The sequence below is a fragment of the Beta vulgaris genome, chromosome 8, assembly GCF_026745355.1.
Source record: "Beta vulgaris subsp. vulgaris cultivar EL10 chromosome 8, EL10.2, whole genome shotgun sequence".
NCBI lineage: Eukaryota > Viridiplantae > Streptophyta > Magnoliopsida > Caryophyllales > Amaranthaceae > Beta > Beta vulgaris.
In genome coordinates, this window is record NC_079209.1 from 51,737,529 (window position 1) to 51,751,089 (window position 13,561).

The window sequence follows — 13,561 nt, forward strand, 5'->3', positions numbered from 1 at the left end:
ATGATTTGCTCTATATTTCTTAGTCATTATATGACGTATTTTTTTCGGATCTTAGAGTTATTTTTTCCATAATATAGTTTGTTTGACACTATGAGAGATAATTAGATTAAATTTCTATTACATAAATAATTCAATTTTTTATATGAAACACAATATTCGATCTATTAGAATGACAATGGAAACGCTGATATGATTAGCCAAATCGTAATTTCATTACAGATTTTTTTAATAAAATCAAAAGTAATACATAATTTAAAACGTTGAGATGGTGCAATGCATATAAACAAAAGATCATTTCATCTATAATAAGAGCAAAACTAATCAAATTTGATAAACAACACGATTAGTAGATGAATTAGAGTGTGAATGATCATGTAACAAAATAAATTAAATAGTCAAGTAGATTAATGATTGATTACATTCTGAATTACTTCCTTGTACATTACATTAGTGGAAACATTCTAGATACCTCGATGTTTAACACATATTAGATTTTCAAACCCCTTTTTCAAGACTTTTCTCTATTTATCCGTTGGAGGTTGAAAATTACTAAATTATCTTTTTGCATGTTGGTTTAGTTCTTTACCTCAAATTCAATTCTTTCATTATAGTGAAGAAATACCTGATTTTCTTTTTAAAAAAAGGCTTAAATGAAATATAACGAAGAAGAGATTCAAATCCAACCATTTTTATTATATCCCCATTTTTGGCCCAGGTTAATTTCTTAATTATGCCCTCTAAATCCTTCTATATTATGTCATATGAAGTAAACTTCTATTAAAAAAATACGACAGACATTGTAAACAAAATCTGAAGCAAAACATGCATATGATTCTGAAAATCAACTTTTTCTGAATTATAATGCTTCGACAGTTTCGAATACTAAAACTTTATAATCATTACTTAATGGGATATTTTATATTTTCTAATATACTTTCACAAATGCAATAACATAGTTATACAAATAGGCAATACACTTTGCAAATGAACTTCTATTCTAATCTAAAAGTACAATAACTTTATTGATAGAATGATGTAGTTGATACATGTCAATACATTGACTACATAGAAAGGATTTATCATATTCAATATCCTCTACAAAGGTAATAAAAAACATAATCGGCAAAAGTAAAAACTATTATGCTCATTTTATTGGTCTCGATCAATTTTTCATTTGTCTTGTAAGTTCAGTGTGCTCATTGAAAACTCATAAATTCCTCGATTGACCTGTTAATAAAATTACACATGCATATGCTAAATTTACCTATTTGTCGGTTTCAATTCACACACTTTTAATAATCGTAAGACATGAACATTTTATTTGAGCTTCTTTTTTTTGCAGCACATAATTTGTTCCATGAGAATTGAGACATCAAGTAATTTAGAAAATCTGTGAAGTAATCTGACAAAAGTGGCTTCATCGTTCACATAGGATATGAAGATGATTTTTTTAGCTATGGTATTGGAAGGCTTGTGATAATAATCTTAATTTGTGTTTATGAGCACTATTTATAAAATAGTAGGGCGGTGCCAATGATATGGTCAATTTTTTAAATTTTTGGATGCAAAAATCATTTACAATTAAGTGTCGCTGATTGGTAGGCGTAATCGAAGCAAATATTCTAAACTTGCCGATTGAATGAGATTGTAATTAATTTTTTTTTGACCGGAAACACATAATCATTTTATTAACCTGAGAGATCATCAATTACAAAAACAGTGTGAGATTGTAATTGATTCCTCTTCTTATATGTATAGAGATGAATGTAGGGTATATTTTTGCATTCAATATTAGAGTGACACATGAATTCCCTATTTTCATTTCCTTGGAAATTTTATTTCCCATGAATTCCCTATTTTCTATATACCAAACAACTAACTTATTTTGTACTTCCTAGGAAATCCAAATTCCAGTGGAATTTGAGGTGAACCAAATGACCTCCTAAAGAAAAACTTCTTGTATACCTTATCAGATATAAGTATCTAACACAACCCGATCGTAAAATTGTCAAAACCATGTCTTCTTGGTAAAAAAAAAAAGAATTGTTAAAATTATGTTACCTTCAAAAATTTTGAAAACCCAACCTTATAGTGAACCATATATATTACCTTTAAAATTATGATGAAAAATATATGTGAATAACCTTCCATATCTCGCATGAATATTGTTAAAATTGTAAAAAAATATTATGTTTCACATCATTTTCATAAATTGCAGTTATATTATATAAGGGGAAAATCTAATTCCATTATTTAACAAAAATAAAAAGCCGACGTCATATAATCACCCTCTTGTGAAAGATGAAGTTATCCTTCAATTGTATCATGAATAAAGTGATTGCTAAATTTTAATACTTTATTATTCTTCATATTATGCTTTTGAATATCATCTCCATACTAATTTTTTCACATAAATTTAGCACTGTACTAATCTTCTAATAATTGTTAATGGATTCACTCTCCTTAAAACTATCCTTCATATATAGTATTCAAAAACCCATCATCATATACGATTATACTAATCCTTCATAATATTCGTTTGCATACTAATCCTTCATAGTACCATTCATAGTATACTTATCCTATAATTTTTTTCATAGCAATAAACTGATCCTTCATAGTACATATACTAAACCACAAACTTACGCATAGGAGTTGATGATTGGATTTATTTATCTCCTTGGACATGAAGAGCGCTCGAACAAATTACTTTGGATTGTATTTTATCGCAATACAAAACTATGTGTAACTGCTTCAAATATATTTGGCTTGATTTTTTCTAGCATAATAATAACTTCTATTTTTTTTCTTTGGATTATGTATAAATTGTATGCTAAGAAAATGACAGTGTTTATAACTAGGAAAGTATTTATACTTGAAGTAGGTATACAATGTAAAACGGTTGTTCAAATTTATTTTTGGATGAAAAAATCAACTCCACTTAATTGGGTCTAAGTGAGTGGCGTGATTGTAGGGACTAAGGAGTATTTATACTTGAACGGTTGTTGAAATAATAGCAACTTAGTCGACTGTTATGTAGTTAAAAAATGGAGATGACAGTAATAAGTTCAGAAGGACTTTTATACAATCAAACTTAAATTTAATTCATTTTCATATAAAAAAAAATTTGTTTTTTCTAAAAAAAATGCGAATATTAAATTTTTTTGCAAAATATCCATGTTCAGAAATAAATTTTGAAAAACAAAACAATATCAAACTTTTTCCGAACAACTTTTGCAAAATTCCATTTTCAGAAAAAAAAACTACATTAATTTGCGAAAAGTAACGATTTTTATTTTTCTGAAAAAAATTCCAATATCAAATTGTGTATGAAAAATTTTAAATTTCATTACAAATATAATTGAAGCTCAAAGTGTTAAAATTTAGAAAAGGACAAAATTTAAAATGATGACAATTTTAAATATCAATGTGTGAAAACAGAATTTAGAAGTTAGACAAGGAAAAAAAACTGAAATTAGTTTATACTTTCCGGTTACAATTTTGGGATCATGGAGAAATTACTAAAATATATGATTTAAGAAATTACCTTTCTTTGTTAGAAAATCGACCAAATTAGATCTACTGCTGCTTAAGACTTGAAATGCCTGATTTTTTATGTTGTTCTTTGATGTTGATTTGAAAATCTATTGTTGCATGTATTTCTTTGATGTTGTCGCAAATTAAACACAGTTGAAATATGTATACGGAGTATTTAGTGTTAAAATTTAGAAAAAGAGATTAGGTTTTTTTTCATCCTTTTGATTTTATGGGAATTTTAGGAGAGATAAGTAAGGAAAGTTTAAATTTGGTGTACATGGGTAAAAGTTGATTTGGGAATTGAAACTTAATGTTGAAGATGAAAGGTGAAAATTGGAGTAAATGTCTCTTGAAGATGAAGACCAGAAGGGAAAAGAATGGAAGAGTGTGGAGAGAGAGAGAAAACCACGCATGAATCATGGTATTAGGTGGGTGGTTGGCTAAATGTTGTTCCACGCATTGCTTATTAGATGGGGAGGGGTGCATCAAAATTTTCTTTGAACAATTAAGCCTTATTAGACAAGTGTGAAGTGAATGCAGCTCTAATTTCACTAGCAAACTTGGTGTTCAACAAGGAAGGAAATTCGTCTATTATGAGACTAGTGCTTATGAGAGTTTTAGTGGTGTAGTTTAGAAGGGGTATTAAAAATATCATCGCACGCATCGCGTGCATAAAAAGCTAGTATATATATTAAAAAGCTAGTGTATATATATATATATATATATATATATAGATAGATATATATATAGATAGATAGATAGATAGATAGATAGATAGATAGATAGATAGATAGATAGATAGATAGATAGATTAATTGCAGAAAACCGAGATAATATAATTCTCTAAAAAAAAAAACTGATAATAGAAGACATACATTTGTATATTACTAGAATTTTTTGTACGCGATGCGTGCTTGAATTTTTTTTTTCAAAATAGAAACTCGATTTTTTTCGGCATAAGAGTCAAAATTTGAACATTAGAATACGAAGTATAATTGTTTTTAGTTGAAAATTTTGATTGGTTTAGTTTCTGTCACTTAAGTCTCTCACCATTCTTTTTGTTTTTTTTTACTTTCAAAGTTAAATTCTATGAACAAAATAGAAATTTTATTGAATTTATTTATGATTTCTAATATTATAATTTTTTTAGTGATTTCTGTCACTTCATAAATTGTAAAGAAAGTGGACACTTTGATTTCAAGTCAATTTTTTCATAGGTAGTAGTTTGTGAGTGATTGTTATAATTATATTTTTGGTATTTTTGTTTGAAGCCCCATTTGATTTGTAAGTGAATTTGTAATTTAGAATGGGAAGGGGTAACATAGTCTATTCATTTGGGGACACCATAGCTCCCCCTTCTCTTATATAATAGAGATATGTTGTACTTTAATTCTTGAATGATATTTTACATAAACTTTTTTTACCTTGATAATTAATCGCTATTATAAAATAGAAAAAGATAAGTCCAAATATATGTAAAATTTTTTATTATATATAGGAAACACTATAAAAAAGTAAATAATTTTTTCCTTGTCTAACTTCTAAATTTTAATTTCACTAAAAATACACCTCTATTTTTTTGTCATGGCCCATCATTAATTGTGAATGGTTCTTGAGAATAGTAGTTTGTAAGCAAATTTTTGTAAATGTTTTTGTATGTATTGACGTTCTAGGTTAGTAGTTTTAGTTTGTATGTTAATTAATTTTAAGTTTTAATAACATTTTCTGATTATTTGAGTGATTTGCGTGATTTTTTATAGCGTGATTTTCTCAATTGTATGAGTGATTTATAAAGTTTCTTCTTTGAGTGATTTATAAAGTTTCTTCTTTAAGTGATTTGTGAGTGAGTGTTGTAAATTAATTTTCGGTAGTTTTCCTTGAGTTCTGATTTTGATTTTGACATTCCTTTTGTAATTTAGAAAGAGGGGGGGGGGGAGGCAAAATAGACATTTCAAAAGAGGACACCATTGCTCCTCCCTTAATATATATATATATACTAGAATTTTTTGCACGCGATGCGTGCTTGAATTTTTTCGAAACAGAAACTCAATTTTCTTCGGCATAAGAGTCAAAATTTGAACATTAGACATACGAAGTATAATTGTTCTTAGTTGCAAAATTTGATTGGTTTAGTTTCTGTCACTTAAGTCTCTCACCATTCTTTTCTTTTTTTTTTTTACTTTTCAAAGTTAAATTCTATGAACAAAATAGAAATTTTATTGAATTTATTTATGATTTCTAATATTATAATTTTTTAGTTGATTTTTGAATTAAGTACTTCATAAAATTGTAAAGAAAGTAGACAGTTTGATTTCAAGTCAATTTTTTTATAAGTTGTAGTTTGTAAGTGAATTTTTAAGTTTTTGTAAAGTTTCCTCATTTTAGTGATTTGCATAACGTAAATTATGCAATTTTATGACTTTAGTTGACTTGTGAGTGATTATATTTTTGATATTTTTGTTTGAAGCCCCCTTTGATTTGTAAGTGAAGGGGGGTAAGATAGTCTCTTCATTCGGGGACACCATAACTCCCCCCTTCCCTTATATAATAGAGATATATATATATATATAATATATATATATGCTTCAAACGCCACATGTACATACCAATCTCCATAGATTTTGTAATATATCCCTACAATCACATGGATCACAATTGCTAACTTTCATCCATGATTAGAGGATTTTAAGGAAAAATCACAATAATATGATTCGAATTTCACTAAATTTCAATAAGTTTGTCACATTTTTCCATATTTTGATTTTTTATTTTAATTTATTAAAGGGTATTTTAGTCACTTCAAAAAAGGACACCACACCTCCTCCCTTGGCTTATATAATAAAGATAGGTAATTTTTGTGAGTATGTAATTGTGCATGGTTATTAAGAACAATGATTTGTACGTGAATTTTGTGAATGTTTTTGTATGTATTGACGTCCTAGTATATTAGTTTTAGTTTGTAAGTTAATTTTTAGTTTTTGTAAAGTTTCCTGATCATTTGAGTGGTTTGCATGATTTTTACAACGTGATTTTCTCAATTCTATGAGTCATTTGTAAAGTTTCCTCATATAAGTGATTTCTGAGTGATTGTTGAAGATTAATTTCCGGTGGCTTTGTTTGACCCCCATTTTGGTATTGAGATTCCTTTTGTAATTTAGAAAGGAAAGAGGGGCAAAATAGTCAGTTAAAAAGAGGACACCGTTGCTTCCCCCTTCCCTTATGTAATAGAAATTATGGGGGCTATGGATGAACTGAGGTGAGAGAAGAGAAAACGGTTATTATATACTGTGTAATTTTTTGGACGGAGAATTATATGTGAGAGGGAAAAAATAACGTAATGGTGGGAAGTAATTAAAATTTGGGAAAAGATAAATCAATTTTTAATTAATCATCTCTTTCCTCTCAAATTCCTCCAATTTTGGGAGGAAAGATAAGGGGAGATTTATAAGGTTTTCTTTCCTCTCACTTCCTTTCCTTTCCTATTAAGGGCCTGTTCTCTTCGGCATAAAACAGCTGAATTGAACTGAACTGAATTGAACGAACTGAATTGAACTGAACTGAACTGAACTAAACTGAAATGAATAGTGATATGTGAGAGTAAAAGTATTGTCAAGAGCTGAACTGAACTGATCTGAACTGAACTTAACTGAATTGAACTGAACTGAAATGAAAATAAGCTGAGGAGAACAGGCCCTAAATCCCTTGTTATTTTTTTACCAAACATAGGTAAGTCTTCTTTTTCTTTCCAGTTCCTTTCTTTTCCATCCAATTCCTCTATACCAAATAATAGAGAATAATATTAGGACAATATTTTCTCGTTATATTCGGATAACTAGCTTTTAACCCGTGCAAAAATGCACGTGAGGTTTTATATAGATTGGATTTGGCCCCGTGCATAATGAACTGGAAAAATGTTTTGTTTGTTAAGTAGTCGTTTTCATTCTAAATTTATTGAATCCATAATTATTAGAATTCATGCATTAAAAGTTGAAAGAATATTATTTCATGATATTTGTTACAGCATTTTGAAAATCAAAAATCTTAATCGTGACATACAAATTTATAAATATGTAAAAGGAACAAAAACACAGTAAAATTCACGGGAAGTTTTTGTTTTACAAATTTAAGAATTTAAGATGTTTCTAAAAAAATCATGGTTTGAATATTAGCTCATGATTTGAATTCCCTTTTATAATCATATTGTGTATTAAGAGTATATTCTAAAATTGGCTTATGACCCGCGTGTCTATGTAGCTAATGTCATGGTGGAATATGACTAAAAAAAAGTTGATTGAAAAGCTTTCGCTCTGTTTGTTGCTTCATTCAGAGGCTCATACTAAATCACTATTTGCACCACTATTGATATTCAATCATGCAATCATTTTTGCTCCCCTTTTCTGCAGTCTTGCTCAAGCTCTCTATCTTGGATAACCCTTGAAGTTTGGTCGATAACCCTTAGTAGCATAACCGGTGCCTGTCTTTCAATCTTATATTTTCATTTGGTAATCTAGTTGAGAATATTTATAGTACACCTGGGTGTACCATGCTCATGGTACACCCAAGAATATTTTCTCCAAATGAGCAAAATGAGCGAATGAGCGAATGAGCAAATGAGCAAAATGAACAAAAGAACAAACATTTCTACTCATTTAAGAAAATGAGCAAACACTTTTATAAAAATGATCAAATTGAGCAAATGAGTAAATGAGCAAAATGCCCATATGAGCAAATTTGGTGTCAAATGAGCACCTAAAGTTCTAATTTATTACAAAAATACCCCTGGGTGTACCATGCTCATGGTACACCCGGGTGTACCATGGTACACCCGGGTGTACCATGCTCATGGTACACCCGGGTGTACCATGAGTGAACTCAATCTAGTTAATCTTTACTATGCACCTTTTTTTCTCAATAAAAATATTAATTGAATTTAATTGAATTGATTTGAGTATAAAGATTTTTGAAAATGAAAATTGTTTTTATTTCTTTGTTTGTTAGCGTAACATATGATTTAGTATGTATGTATATAATATTTGAATTTAATTGATTTGAATATAAAGATTAGAGGTTGTACCAAAGTTATTAAAATCGCGATTCAAATCTTAAAATCTTATGATTTTACGATTCAAAATATGGTAGACGATTCGATTCGCAATTCTAGACGATTTTATACATTTGTGGTTACTAGCGAAAACCTCGCAAGTTTAAATCATGCTAACAAAGAAAATAAGAGATATATATTGTTAGTTATTGTCAATAAAGTCGGTAAAAACCTAATTTTTTCCAATTTTTAGGTCTTTTAACTTATAATTCTAGCATATTCAATGAAGATTGAGTGCAATATCTTGATCATACATGTTTGTAGAATCTTACGATTCTACGATTCGATTTTACGCTTCGATTCTAAAGGTCGTTTTCGATTCAAGCTAGAATCCCGATTTTAACAACATTGGGCTGTACAAAATCTCAAAGATATTCATAAAAATATAGTGATCTCAATTGATAGATAAGCATATGGTTGTGTCAAAGATACCAATAGATTTAATAAATTGTTTTGATTCACAATACCAAAATTATGAAATTAAACCTACGTTAATCCAAACTACCTTATTCTAAAAGTAAATAAAAAATATTTTCCTACTTTGTGGTTTTAGAAATTATAAAAACTTAAGTCAATTTAATATATTGGCTAGTAGTATCTATTTACTCGATATATACTTTTATTTTTCGTCTTTCTTATTTATAAGTGTTATTTTAAGTTAACTTGTGTGATTTAATACATTGGTGAATAGTATTTATCTTTTACGTGCACTCAAATTGGTACACGTTTTTGTTTTCTTCTTAATTTTTTACTCAAAAATTAGGTCTTATTTTTAAGTTAACTTGTCTTATTATTGAACTATGAGTTATTTTCTATCTATAATCAATACTTGCCTAAATTCCATGTGTTATTATCAATAACTTCCAATATTTTCATACATTATGTAATCTATGTGATTTTTGGTTCCAATATTTTGTGTGAGCTTGTAATATTCCCTCTACTAATTGCTACATTGTTTGGGAACATTTTTCAAGACATTTTATTAATTCTTAACATAAGAATTTAATATTATGAATCTACACATCGAGATGACTCCAACATATAGATGACTATAAATTTACTTATATTAAAAAAACTCAAATAATCGATCGAAGTTGGTAGTTTAATTTTTAAAAATAAAATGTAGCAATTAAAAACAAATGAAGGGAGTAATTCTTAGTGAATGAGAAATTGACAACAACTCATATTTTCTAGCATAGAAAATTTGAACATCTTTATTTTCTGATATTAAACCTTCTAGAATTAATAATCAATCATCATATTAAGAAACCTTAAAATAGGAAAATTAAATTTGATAAAAAAAAAACATCAAAACCTCATCAAGTAAACAAAAAAAGCCCAACATAACAATTGAATTTTTTTTATCTTGGTACTCAAATTGACAAATTCTAACTACAATTCTTGCTTTTTTTCTAAACTCTTAACCTCTCCATAGAATCATCATGAAACAATAGTGGAAGCAAATCTAACATAATATTGCAAATTTACATTTATTTCATGGATGGTTAATAAAAACAATACATATAGATGATAAGTCATACATTCCAGCCCAGTATTACAAAATTTTAGATGATGTTGTTAGGCCAAAGCACATGAACTCCAAGCAAATGCATGGTATACTATGATCTCCTAAACAACAATAACTCTTCACATTTTAGAGAAGCATTGAGCTTTTAACTGATCCATCTGAGCGTACTAATTAGCCGTCAATGAAAATTCCTGCAAATTCCGAAATAAGAACCAACTAAATACAACTCACAACTTGAAGCAAAAATCTGGGATTATCATATACTACTAACATTCAACAAATAACATCACGTTTTATATAGATATATAGATAGATATTTTGTATAGATACCTAATTATGTTAGGATTAGGATTGTAAACCTCTATATATATTTGATCAATACAATCTCTCCACATCAAATCAAGGAGTTTTACACAATCTAAAATCAAATACACTGGTAGAAGAATGACGGAAACGATAGCTGTGCAGCAACACAGAGGTTCGTTCAGTTGGAATCGTCGAGCTTCCACTAGCAAGGTCGTCTGTAAGTTTTGGTTGGCTGGGAACTGCAGAAAGAACCCATGTCGCTTTGCGCATACGGATGTTACTGCACCTGTCAATCGTGTTTTGCGCTTGAATCGTTCGAGTTTTAGGGAGTCCCATGATCAGAAAAAGCAGAATACAAAACAAGAGAGTGAAGAATGCAAGATTAAGAAAAAGAATGAGGTTAAAGAGTGTCATCCTGAAGAAAGTGTCTCTGCTGATACTACAACAGTAGATGTCGAGAAGTCACAGTGTAATACTAAGATATGTGAGCATTGGATGAACAATAGTTGTGTTCATGGTAAAGACTGCAAATTCCTGCATTCTTGGTGTTATGGCGATGGAATTACCATGGTTGCTCAACTTCAGGGACACAAGAAGGTATTAGTTATTGTTTTCTCTTGTTATAGTGTTACAATTAAAAAGAACGGAGAAAGTATTATCTATCTTTACCCTCATATACTAATATGTATATATCAGTCTGTCACTGGAATCACTCTGCCAGAAAACTCTGATAAGCTTTTCAGCGGTAGTAAAGATGGGACTGTTAGAGTTTGGAACTGTCATACGGGTGAGGTAGGTATCATAAGATCTTTTTTTTTTTTTTCGTACTTTTGAGCTGTTTAAGGTAAGTTTAGATCACTGACTTTGATCTTTGTAGTGCATTGGTGTAGCTGATGTGGGTTCACCAGTTGAAAGTCTGATAAGTGAAGGACCATGGGTGCTTGCAGGATTAGTAAATTCTGTCAAGGTATTTTATTGCGACATTTCAGTGTTGTCATATTTTCTGTCTTCTGTGTATTGTGAAATTGCCTCGGAGTGACATATTGTACTTACGCTTTGCCATGTTTCAGGTATGGAACATTCAGTCAAATGTCGAATTCAGTCTTAGTACATCAGCGGGACAAGTGTATACCATGGTTGCGGCTAATGGAATGCTGTTTGCTGGAGCTCAGGTAACTACTAACCCGCCATTAAACATTCACTAGGGTTTATTAATTATTCCTTCTCTTTTTGTATGTGATTATTCCAACGTGATCCATATTTCATCTGATTTATTTGGTTTTGCAGGATGGTTCAATATTGGTGTGGAAATTCAATGCTGAAGCTTCCTCTTTTGACTCTATCTCACACTGAAGGGTCATATTGGTGCTGTGGTCTCTTGATTTATGGGCTAATAGGCTTTATTCTGGTTCAATGGATAACACGATAAGAGTGTGGGACTTGGAGACCATGCAATGCATCCACACTCTTGCCAAGCATTCTAAGTTGTGATGTCCGTGCTCTGTTGGGAGCGATATCTGATATCATCTTCTTTGGATCGGACATTAAAGGTATTTTGCTTTGTTCCCATGAGTTCTAGTCTTTATGGAAGTATACATAGCAGCCTTTTATACTTCATTATATATGCTTTGTGAATAGCTCTTTTTGGTCCTTAATCTTTTATTCCTTTTGAATGAAGGTTTGGGCTGCCACTGAAGCAGGAGAACTGGAGGTGACTTATGAACACAATGAGGAGCATGTATGTCATCTCAATACAATTCTTGTTTTTGTGTTCTTTTGCGCTCTTTGAATATGGACACTAATATATTTTGTTGAGAACTTTGGGGCAAATATTAGTATTAGACAGTTGAGCCAGTCAGATCACACTATATTACTACTGTTGGTTATGTAAAAGTTATACAACAGAATAAAAGCTAGACCAACTGAAACTGAATTCTAATAGATGACATTACAAATCCTCTACAGGGTATTCTATCTCTTCGTGGTATGCATGACGCAGCAAATAAACCAATAATGTTGTGCTCAAGCAACGATAACACTGTGCGTCTGTATGAACTGCCATCGTGAGTATCAATTTCCTTTTGGTCTCTCTTTGTTGGGTACTTTGCAATCTATATTCTTCAGTATTGTGTGCCTAGTGTTTACAATTCTATCTATCATTGCTGCAGCTTTGTTGAGAGAGGCAGGATTTTTTCTAAGCAAGAAGTGCGAGGAATTCATGTTGGTCCTGCAGGGCTTTCTTTCACGGTGATGGGACTGTCTGGTGTCGTGTGGCGATGCTCAAGTGATTCAACTGCATCATCGGACAAAGCTGCTTAAAACTGAGTAGCTCAGTTTGATTATTCGACAATGCACTTCAGAAATAGAGATTGTTTGTTTGCTTCCCATTGTAAATGTAAATACATTGATACAATTCACATGTACATAATCAGTTAGTTGTGTGTTACTTGCTTGTGGTATAGGTTCCTTTGGAACTTATAAAAAGCGTCTCCTTTGGAGACCACCTGCCTGTTGAGTACGGCTTTTTCCTACCTCAAAGAGGAGGTTTTTGCCAGCAAAAACCTATCCAACATTAATTTATACTTTATCTTACCATTGTAATAGAAAATATATCATTGTAATAGAAATATATCATTGTAATATATATTGGAAGATCCGTTAGTATACTGTGGTTTTTTTTTAGACATGTAAATTTACAGTACACTTCTTATTTTTGTGTCCGTTCCAGCATGCGCTTTGCTTTTTTTTTTTTTTTTTTGGGTGTTAGCCAAGAGTATCCTCCACCAATAGTAGGAGCAATCTCCCTCGGGATACTGAAATCAACTTAATGGGTAGCATGTCTTTTGCTCTGTTCTTAATTTTTGTTGAACGGTTTGGATGGACGTAGCTGAGTGCCCTCATCTCACTTACACATTTGTTTCTGAACATATAATAAGATTGAAAAATCAGCAGCAATATTAGTGAATCATTTTCTATTAAGTAATGCTTTGTCTTCTAAGTTACTTAGATTCTTAATTTTACCTTGAGCACACATGTTAGATTTTGGACACTTATCTCATGAGTTCCCAAGTTCGAGTAACATAGACGCC

At 30.4% G+C, this 13,561-nt stretch overlaps 1 pseudogene; it reads left to right on the plus strand.

The window, feature by feature from the left end:
* The first annotated feature begins 10,610 nt into the window (after positions 1-10,610).
* On the plus strand, positions 10,611-12,791 carry LOC130589939 (zinc finger CCCH domain-containing protein 48-like; annotated as a pseudogene).
* The last annotated feature ends 770 nt before the right edge of the window (positions 12,792-13,561 follow it).